Source organism: Musca vetustissima, unplaced genomic scaffold, assembly GCF_032173495.1.
Source record: "Musca vetustissima isolate MV318-11 ecotype Yass unplaced genomic scaffold, APGP_CSIRO_Mvet_v1 utg1838, whole genome shotgun sequence".
In the NCBI taxonomy this organism is placed as follows: domain Eukaryota; kingdom Metazoa; phylum Arthropoda; class Insecta; order Diptera; family Muscidae; genus Musca; species Musca vetustissima.
In genome coordinates, this window is record NW_026874652.1 from 143,646 (window position 1) to 155,317 (window position 11,672).

An 11,672-nucleotide genomic window follows, 5' to 3' on the forward strand; every position below is an offset into this window, starting at 1 on the left:
TTCAATGGCCAGAAGACCTGCTGAAGCTCTTGATATTTATTCATATGTGCAAGACCTTCTAAAGTTCTACAGCTAAAAGCCCTTCTAAAGCTCATATATAGTTAGATAAACTTTGGAAGTCTTTTTGAAAGACTTTCAGAGGCGGAAGACCAACCTAAGCTCTTCATTTACCAGAAAAGTTTCTGAAGTTCTTCTGAAACTCTACATAAGTACGACCTCCCCACGCTCTGCTATATTCAGAAGAAGTGGTAAAATATCGATTTTTTAGGAGATTGGTTAAAAATGTTAAGTTGTATGTAGAAGACCTTCAGAAGTTATTCTATAGCTGGTATAACTTCTGAAAATATTTCATAGCTATATGACATTTTAAAGCCTTAGAAAACCGTCTGAAGCTCATAAAAATCTGGAAGTCTTTATACCCTTCACCACACTGTGGTACAGGGTATTATGTCTTTGTCCATATGTTTGTAACAGTCAAATGGAAACGAGATAGACACATGGGAAACGAGATACAAATTGGGGAAAAAATCGGTTCAGATTTAGATATAGCTCCCATATATATTTTCGTCCGATTTTAGTTAAATAGTGGACCAAAATCCCTTTATATCCTTCGATTTGCATGAAATATGGCATAGTGTTCTGAAGAAGTCTAGAACGATGTGTATTAAATTTCGTGAAAATCGGTTCAGATTTAGATATAGCTCCCACATATATTTTCGTCCGCTTTAAGGTAAATGGTGCACCAAAGTACCTATATATCCTTCGATTTGCACGAAATTTGGCACAGCGTACTGAATTAAACCTAGAACGATGTGTGTTCAATTTCGTGAAAATCGGTTCATATTTAGATATAGCTCCCATATATATTTTCGTCCGATTTTATGTAAATGGTACACTAAAGTCCCTAAATATATTTCGATTTGCACGAAATTTGGCATATCGTACTAAATTAAGTCTAGAATGACGTGTGCCAAGTTTCGTGAAAATCGGTTCAGATTTAGATATAGCTCCCATATATATTTTCGTCCGACTTAAAGTAAATGGTGCACCAAAACTCCTCTATATCTTTCGATTAGTACGAAATTTGGTATAGCTTATTGAATTAGGTCTAGAACGATGTGTGCTAAGTTTCATGAAAATCGGCTCAGATTTAGATATAGCTTCCATATATAGTTTCGCCCGATTTTAGGTAAATGGTGCACCAAAACTCCTATATATCTTTCGATTAGCACGAAATTTGGTATAGCTTACTGAATTAAGTCTAGAATGATATGTGGCAAGTTTCGTGAAAATCGGTTCAGATTTAGATATAGCTCCCATATATATTTCAGCCCGATTTAAGGTACCTATATATCCTTCGATTTGCACGAAATTTCGCACAGCGTATTAAAATTTGGCATACCCAAAAGTGGTGAAGGGTATCATTTAATCGGCCAAGTACGACTTTATCACTTTCCTTACTGGTTTATTTTATTTATGTTTGTTTTTATTAACTTTATGTGTTTTGTGGTTCTGTTCTGTCCAAATCTACTGAAGCATTTTCACGACTAGAATGCCTTCCAAAAATCTTCTATAAGTACGTCATATGCCATATTCAGAAGACATGTTGAAGGTTTAATTTTGTGATCTGTGATCAAGCTTTTTTGTGGGTAGAAAGTCTTCCAAAGCTATTCATTATCTTGAAGTCCTTCTGAGGCTCTTTTATACCTCGAAGACCTTTTTAAGCTCTACTGTAAAATATATATGCCATCTTCGGTATTTTGTTTTTGTTATTCTTTATTTAGTGTTTTTATTTTTTGTATATTTTTTATTTGTTAATTATTATTTTTATTTTATTAATATCATTATGTATCTGCATATTTTAGCATTATTTTGATTTCCGTTACCAGACAGCTGGTCTTGAGTTATTTTTGTTTGTTTTATGGCAGATCCACAGTCCATTGTATGTGTTATGGGTGTGTTTTTCAATATTTAAATGTTGTTTATTTTTCACATTTTGTCTGTGTTGATACTCTATTTTTGGTAATTCGTGCACTTCTTCTGTTAGATTTGTTTCACTGGCTCTCAGACATATTATCGTATTGTTTTGTTTCGTTTTCTACTTTGTCGTAATTTGCATTGCAGATTACAACCATCAGAACATTCGTCACGTCCGTTTGTTAAGCTTTTGTTAATAGCTCCTCGTCCTGATGTTATTGTGTCAATGTATTTGCGTGATAATGTTTGTTATGTGAATGTATGTATTTGAAACGTATGTTTTGGAAATTTTATTTCAATTTGGCGGGGTTGAGAATAACATTTTTTTTTTTGAAAACTGAAAAAAACTGTTGAATTTGCAGTTTTTCTTATTCGTCTTCTTCCTTTTTTTCCTAATCAAAATAACAAAACATCTGAGTTGAACTGCCATTTGTGAGCCATTTTTTTTTGATATAATAAATATTTATGACCATTTTTTGTCAATCATTAGGGAATTATTTGAAGAAATCCAAAAGGGAGTCATTCGTCGGACGTCGATTGTTGCTTTCTTTTTGGAAATAAAATTGCCAGCAGCGAAATTATGAAGACATTTAATGTCCTATTAGCACGTATCTAATGTGTGTGACAAAAAACCGGACTGCTGACCTTGTCTTTAAAAGTTAAAATTTATATTCTGTCTAAAATAACAAGTAACGAGAACAACAGTTAGGTCTGGTCGTGTCGACAATTTTATGACCACCACGACAAGGTGGTATACAAGTTACAAATCGATTTGACATTTTTCATAAGAAAGTTTTGGTTGTAGGTAAGCTCTATTTATTTCAAGTCTTCATTCAAACACATCGGTTATATTAAATGCAAAAAAAAAAAAAAAAAAAACAGTAAGGAAATAAGAAAAGTCGGACGGGGCCGACTATATGATACCCTTCACCCCTTTGGATATATTCAACAGATGCATCCTAATAGACGTCGCATTTTTTAAGAACCATTAACATGAAATTGGATGAATTAAAATATGACATCTTTGTCTAATAATGAACTATTTAGACCGATCTATAAACATGTCATTCTGCAACCTATACCATTTTTTCATGTTTGGAACCGATTTTCACGAAACTTAGCACACGTCATTGTAGACTTAATTCAGTACGCTATGCCAAAATTCGTGTAAATCGAAGGATATATAGGGACTTTCGTGCTCCATTAACATAAAATCGGACGTAAATATATTTGGGAGCTATATCTAAATCTGAACCGATTTTCACGAAACTTAGCACACATCATTCTAGACTTAATTCAGTAAGCTATACCAAATTTCGTACAAATCGAAAGATATATAGGGATATTGGTGCCCCATTTACCTTAAATCGGACGTAAATATATATCGAATCTATATCTAAATCTGAACCGATTTTCACGAAACTTAGCACACATCATTCTAGACTTAATTCAGTACGCCAAGCCAAAATTCGAGCAAATCGAAAGATATATAGGGGCTTTGGTTCTTCATTAACATAAAATCGGACGAATATATATATGTGAGCTATATCTAAATCGGAACCGATTTCCTCCTTGGGCCCAATAAATGAGCTGTATCAAATTTCATCCAAATCGGGTTATAAATGAGATCTGTAGTTTGTTTACAATTTAACATCAACAGACAGACGGACATGCATAAATCGACTCAAATGTGATTCTATGCTTATTCTCAAAAGGAACCATGGGTCTATCCCGATTCCCTTTGCCAGTTACAAACATATGCACAAAGACATAATACCCTGCTCCACAGTGCAGTGTGATGAAGGGTATAAAAAGTATTCTCATGTTTTTATAAAGGTCTTTTGTAGCCACGTTACTCTGTGAAGATTTTCGGAACTACTATTAAGGAAAAAAAGCTTCTTACCGTGTGGCGAACCTTACGAAGTACTTCTGAAGCTCTTGTTAATTATTTGTGTATCTAGAAGACATCTGAAATGCTTTGGAAAATCCTTCATTGAAAGATTTTTTTATATGGAGTACCTTTCAAAGTTCCTATAGATATTCTAATGGTAATTCGTAACTCTTATGTGGTTAGAAGTCCCTGTGACGTACTTTTATAAATTTAAGACATTTAAAACCTCTTCTACACAAAAAAAACTGATTTTTTCTTTAGATTTTTAAAGATCTTTAAAGGTTTTCTACTCCTGTGTAAGCTTTTTAATGTCATTAAGAGGTTCCATATGGAATAGCATTTAAAACTCGTATATATCTGAAAGATATTCTAATGACAATTCGAAGCTTTGTTTTGTAGTTGGGAGATCCAGTGAAGGATATGTTCGGTTACCAATCATTTAGAAGCTACTTTCAATCGGTAACCATTGTGTTCATCCGGAGTACCCGGAAAATAGAGGAGATTGAGGAGAGGAATAGAGGATAGATAGAAGGTCTTTCGAACCTCCTCTGAGCGTGTTTTATAACTTGAGGATATTGTGATGAATTTTCTTGAAGTATTTTCTTAGAAGTCTTTTCAATTTCTTTTATCTTGAAAACCTTTTACGAAGTTCATTTGGTCCCTTTCTATACGCCGAAGAGCTTCTATAAATAAAGGCCCTCCTTAAACGTTTCCTGGAAATCTTTCTGTAGCTTTTCTATACCTGGAATATCTCCTAAAGCTACTGTGCATATAGACTATACTTTCTTCATTCCTTAGTCATTTCGAAGCTCCTCTCTCGAAGCTCCTTTTTTATACTAGAAAATCTTTTGAAACTCGTATATACTCCTAAAGATGTTCCCGTATATAATATAAAATAATCTAAATGATGTAGAACTTCTCCTAAGAGATTAGTTTGTATATGGCTTCTATGGTTAGGGATCCTCTGAAGATCCTCCAGAAACAAAATAAAAGCTACTGGAAGTTTTTTTGCTGCTTTAGAAAAATTTAAGAAGGGTTTCTAGACAAGGTTTGATGTCATGGAATAGGTTTAGAATATTTTGTGCTATAGAAACATATAAAAGAACTTCAGCTGTATACGAACTTCACAAGGTCTTCCAGATATAAAAGATATTCTAGTTATTGAAACAAATTTTACCTATAGAGAAGCTTCAGAAAATCTTTCCTTAGAAAGCTTCAGAAGGCTCCTAGGTATTCTAGGTAAAGAAAGAAGCCTTTTATATATAAAATGCGCTACAGAGGGTATTCTATTTTCAGGAGATTTCGAAGGTTTCCTATCTCTATTAGTTCTTCCACCTACACCAAAACATTGAAATATTTTCTATGGGAAAATATCAAAGATCTTATTGCAATGGGTAAGTTTCAGAAGGCTCGTATATATGCTAGGTTTCGAAAGAAGCGTTACATCTATAATTGTGCTTCAGTCTTCTATCTATAGGAGAGGTCGAGAAGGTCTTTTCATAGCTATACAAGATCTTCCTGCTATACAAGAGCATTGGCATATTTTCCAACTATAGAATAGTTTCAGATGGGGTATTTTTGATTTTTATACCCTACACAACTATGTTGTTTGGGTATTACAGCTTTGTGCAGCCCCAAAAGTTTGTAACGCCGCGAAATATTGGTCCTAGACCCACCTTTAAGTATACCGATCGTCATATCTCGACTAGCTGAGTCGATCTAGACATGTGTGTCCGTCCGTCCGTCCGTCTGTCCATTATAATTTGTAAACACGATACAGGCCACAGTTATGGATCAATCTTCACGAAATTTTGCATGTAGGATAGGTTCTGGCCAATGAAGACCCCTATTGTTTTTGGAAAAGATCGGTTAATATTTAGGGGATGAAATGGACCAAAAACTTTATTTTTGTCGGTTTTTCTGGTCGCTCCAGAGGCCACAATTATGGCCCAAACACCGCGAATTTTTGCATGGAGAAGGGGATCGGGCCCAGGAATAAGCATGCCTGTTTTGATAAAGATCGGTCAATATTTAGCGGGTCAAATGGACCCTAACTTTTGTGTGAAAAATTACAAAATTTGTATTTTATAGCGTATATATTTACCACTGAAGGACATAGACCCGAGAAGTTGATAGTATATCCAAGAGGCGTGGTTGGCCTTTAAATTGATACCAATTATATTGTCGTAGGTACTCGGATGCGGGAGTTACACTTAAATATTTACAGGCGCTTACGTATTCATATATTATTTAGTAAACTATTACCACACTGGAGGGCGGAAATATAGCGCTGATCGCTTTGAAATGTTCCATGAGGTTGCAGTTATGGTCGAGGACAACGCCTAAAATGTTAGGTGATGATCAGATAATACTTTTCGGATGAAGTGGACCAAAAACTTAATTATTTGTACTTTTCGAGTCGAAAGCCGAACATCACAACACAACCCACAGTGAAGGGAATCTGGACAAGTAATTAGAGGTGCTGTAGTGATTATTAGTAACATTTGCTGACCTCTAGCCACTCAAAAGTGTGCAAATATCGCGAAATATTGCCCAATCTCAGAATATAGAACCACAGAAAGTTAGATTTTCATGGAAGTTGTGTAGGGTATCGTATGGTCGGCCCCGTCCGACTATACTGCTGCGCTCACTAGTTTTAAATTTGCTTACTGTTTTCATTATAATGTAGTTATTTTTTATTCAAATTTAATATAGTGTTTCTTCTTGCACCCTCCTGCAGCTCTAATAAATAATATGTAAAGCTCTCCAACTCTTCCAGACATTTGATGAGTTAATGTGTCTCGGAAATTGAAAACTAATATCCGGAACTGTTTATTCCTTTGGTCTCATACACACAAAAGAAATGATTAATGATTCAATATTAGTTTAACAAAAAAGAACAACAACAAAAAACACTGGAACAGCTTTTCCACAATTATCCTGCATTTGTTATTATTGTGGTTTGGCTAGACCAATGATGCTGATGCAGTATCGTCATCATCTTCAGCGCAAAAGGACAACATCATCGGCAACATGACTTGAATTGTGATAAATACAAAACAGAGAAGTATATATGTGTGAGTGTTGTTTTTAATTTTATTATTTTTTTTCGTGCATTTTCTGGAGAGGATGGTCGAATGGCTGACATGCCATTCCATCAGCACAGACTCTTAGTCATTTATAACAAATACAAAAAAAAAAATCCTATGACTTTATAAAAAATGCCATAAGATAAAAAATCCACCAAAAATGTCTGTGAAAATGAACTACAAAAATTTTTTTTTATTCTGTTCGATGTTCTTCGTATGGATTAAATTTCACTTTATAATGGAGTAAATTTGTTTTCACTATTCTATATGAAATATTATTTGGATGAAGTAGAAGTGGAAATTGGCTCACACCTCACCTTTGATCATCAGCATTACACATCAATTTCATACTCAACATTATTGACATACGGAACGGAAGGCAGCAGCTGAAGAAACGTCTGGAGTATGGTCTATGGCAGGAGTATAGCAATTGGCGTTGTATTTTTGGCCATTGTTTGTGCATTGTCGGCATTGATTTTCTATTTGAGTTTGGGTAAGTATCACCTACATTAGTTTTCACTTCATCTTCATGTTTTTCCTAGCGACCATACTTTAAAAGATAATCCCCGGCTCATTGCAAGATTTATATTTTATGTTTACACTTAAAACCCCATACGCATTATTTTATTATAGAATAATCTGCCATATTAATAAATTTACATTTATGTCGAATTAAAGGAGTTGTGTCTTGGTTTTCTGCATCTCCGAAAAGTAGGCAATAAAAATTATTTTATATTGCCACGTGAAATTAGCATTTATTTCTCAAAAACGATCTAAATACCATAACATCTGCTAGAATAAAGCCATTGTGGGATTCAAAACACGTATGCTTTTTTATGATGCCTTTAAATGATTTTCGAAAACAATAACAAATTGTTATGGGATATGTTAATAATATTAAAATAACATAAAAAGGAGAATCGAAGATTAAAAAAGACAACAAGGGAAAACCTATTTGTTTTTTTATGGAGAATTTGAAAAAAAAGTACATTACATTAGCAGGATCTAAGTGGTCAGACAATTTTCCACAGGGAGCATAACAAATACCGAAATAACAGAAACACTTCTAGTTATAGAAAAGCTTCAGTAAACCTCCTAAATATAGAATGGCTCCAGAACGAATTCTAGCTGTAAATGAGGACTTTGACTACAGAAGAGCTTCAGATGAACTTGTTTCTGCAGGAGAGTTCTATAAGGTCTTCAATCTATACATATAAAACTATATTAGTCCACGCTTCTAATGGTTCGTCCACGCTTCTAATATTCTTAAACAAAATTCACGTTTCTAATGGTCCGTGAAAAATATTCTTCCTTGAAAAATATTCTTTAACCAGTGATCGGAGCAGTATAGACGGACGGGGCCGACCATATGATACCCTACACAACTACCACGGAACTCTAACTTTTGCCTATGTATATTGGGAGTCTGGTCAATATTTCGTGATATTTGCACCCTCTTGACCCATTAGAGATCAAAGGCACATCTTCCTTACACTGACATATTTTCCGAATATCCCAATATTCTGTACATCCCTTCTAATTACTTGTCCCGATTCCCTTCACCGTGGTTGTGTTGTGATTTTCGGCTTGTGGCTTACATATTGACTCAAAAAAAAAAAAAAAAAAAAAAACACAAAAAATTAGTTTTCGGTACACTTCATCCCAAAATTTTAATCTGGCCATCACCGAAAATTATAGGCGTTGTCCTTGACCATACCTAAATCCTCAAGGAAAATTTCAAAGCGATCAGCGCTATATTTCCGCCCTCTAGTTTGGTAATGGTTTATTAATAAATATCTAAATACGTAAGTGTAAATCCCACATCCGAGTACATACGACAATATAATTGGTATCAATTTATCGGGTCTATGTCCTTCATGGGCAAATATATACGCCATAGAATACAAATTTTGTCATTTTTCACACAATAGTATGGGTCCATTTGACCCCGTAAATATTGACCGATCTTTATCAAAACATACATGCTTATTTTTTTGGTCCGATCCCCTTCTCCATGCAAAAATCGGCGGTGTTTAGGCCATAATTGCGGCCTCTGGAGCGACCAGAAAATCAGACAAAAATAATGTTTTTGGTCCATTTCATCCCCTGAACATTAACCGATCCTTTTCAAAAAACAATAGGGGTCTTCATTGGACAGAACCCATCCTACATGCAAAATTTCGTGAAGATTGGTCCATAACTGTGGCCTGTATCGTGTCTACAAATTATAATGGACAGACGGACGGACGGACACACATGTATAGATCGATTCAGCTGGTCGAGATATGACGATCGGTATACTTAAAGGTGGGTCTAGTACCAATATTTTGCGGCGTTACAAACCCCTGGGGCTGCACAAAGCTATAATACCCTGACAACATAGTTGTGTAAAGTATAAAAAGCCCACGACTAAGGTAAACATTTAAAAAAAAAGTGGACCGACTACATCAATCCACACACGTGCCTTTCTGCAACCTTAATGCTAATTTTCACTATATTTCACTATATTCGTGCAGACACCCGTTGGAAATATGTATTGAAACCAGAATCTGCACCAATTTAAAAAAAAAAGCCATGACGCCATTTTAGTCTCAATGTGATTCGTTGTGCAAAATTTCGTATCAATCGGACAAATATTAGAAGTTTAGTGTACCATTTATCTAAAGCCGGATACACATATATATGTGGGAACCGATATCACCAAAAATTGTACGGCATTCGGCCATACTTTGGGTCTTTAGTGCACAATTTACATAAAATCTGAAGAAAAATATATGGGAGCTACAGGGTGTGATGAAAAAAAAACTGCAACCAATTTCAGACTGCTGTCATTTCTAAGCCACTCGTCCGAAAGCTGTTAAAATTTTTCCAGTGACAGCGAATTATATTGTTTACAAGCGTACAAAAGCATTTTGGTAAGAATTTTCCAGAAAAAAGTTATTCGTAATGGAACAGAAAGAAAATAGACTGAAAAGAACTAAAGAGCATAGCCGAAAGTGATGAACTGCCGAATTTGGTATTTTTTCGATGAGAAAACATTCGTTGTACAGCAATTTGTAATTTGGAGTATTTTGGAAAACAATACTGGCACTAAAAACTACCAAAGTGTCGATCACCTCAAGCAGGCGCTTCGCTGGGAATGAGCCAAAATACCGCAATCGGGCAGCGTGTGATGGTTTCATTGGCCACTTGAAGGTCATAATTCGCGCCAAAGGTGACCAATTCGAACAAATCTAAACATATTCTAAAATTTGACGCAATTTCCGATATTTTTGCTTTCATTCAATAAAATTTAAAAAAAAGAGTAAAAAATGGCGCTTAACTTTGCAGTTTTTTATCTCACCCTGTATATCTAAATTTGAACCGATTATCACGAAACTTAACACACATCATTCTAGACTCAATTCAAATTTCGTGCAAATCGAAAGTTATATAGGGTCTTTGGTGCACCATTTACATTAAATCGGACGAAAATATATATGAGAGCTATATTTAAATCTGCCCGATTTTCACGAAACTTAACACACATCATGTTGGCCCTAATTCAGTTCTCTAAGCAAAATTTCGTGCAAATCGAAAGATATATAGGGACTTTGGTACACCATTTACCGAAAATATATATGGGAGCAATATCTAAATCTGAACCGATTTTCAAGAAACTTGGCACACATCATTCTAGACTCAATTAAGTACGCTATGCCAAATTTTGTGCAAATCGAATGATATATAGGGACTTTATTGCACCATTTACATAAAATCGGACGAAACTACATATGTAAGCTATATCTAACTCGGGTCAGATTTTAACGAAACTTAGTACACATCATTCCAGACTCAATTCAGTACGCCATGCCAAATTCCGTGCAAATCGAAAGATATAAAGGGTATTTGGTACACGATTTATCTTAAATCGGACGAAACTATATATGGGAGCTATTTATAACCTGAACCGATTTTCTCGAAATTTGGCACACATCATTCTAGACTCAATTCAGTATGCTATGCCAAATTCTGTGCAAATCGAAAGATATTTAGGGACTTTGATACACCATTTATATTAAATCGGACGTAAATATATATGGGAGCTATATCTAAATCCGAACCAATTTTCCAGAAACTTTAAACACATCATTCTAGACTCTATTCACTACGATATGCCAAATTTCGAAAGATATATAGGGACTTTGGTACACCATTTACATTAAATTGGACGAAAATATATATGGGAGCTATATCTAAATCTGAACCGATTTTCAAGAAAATTTACACACATCATTCTTGACTTAATTCAGTACGCTATGCCAAATTTCGTGCAAATCGAAAGATATATATGGACTTTGGTGTACCATTTACATTAAATCGGACGAAAATATATATGAGGGCTATATCTAAATCTGAACCGATTTTCACGAAACTTAACACACATCATTATATACTCAATTAAGTACGCTATGCCAAATTTCGTGCAAATCGAATGATTTATAGGGACTTTGGTACACCATTTATATAAAATCGAACGAAGATATATATGGGAGTTATATCTAAATCTGAACCGATTTTCAGGAAAATTTACACACATCATCCTAGACTCAATTCAGTATGCTATGCCAAATTTTGTGCAAATCGAAGGATATATTGGGACTTTATTGCAACATTTACCTAGAATCAGAGGAACAGACATATGGTAGCTATATCTAAATCTGAGCCGATTTTCA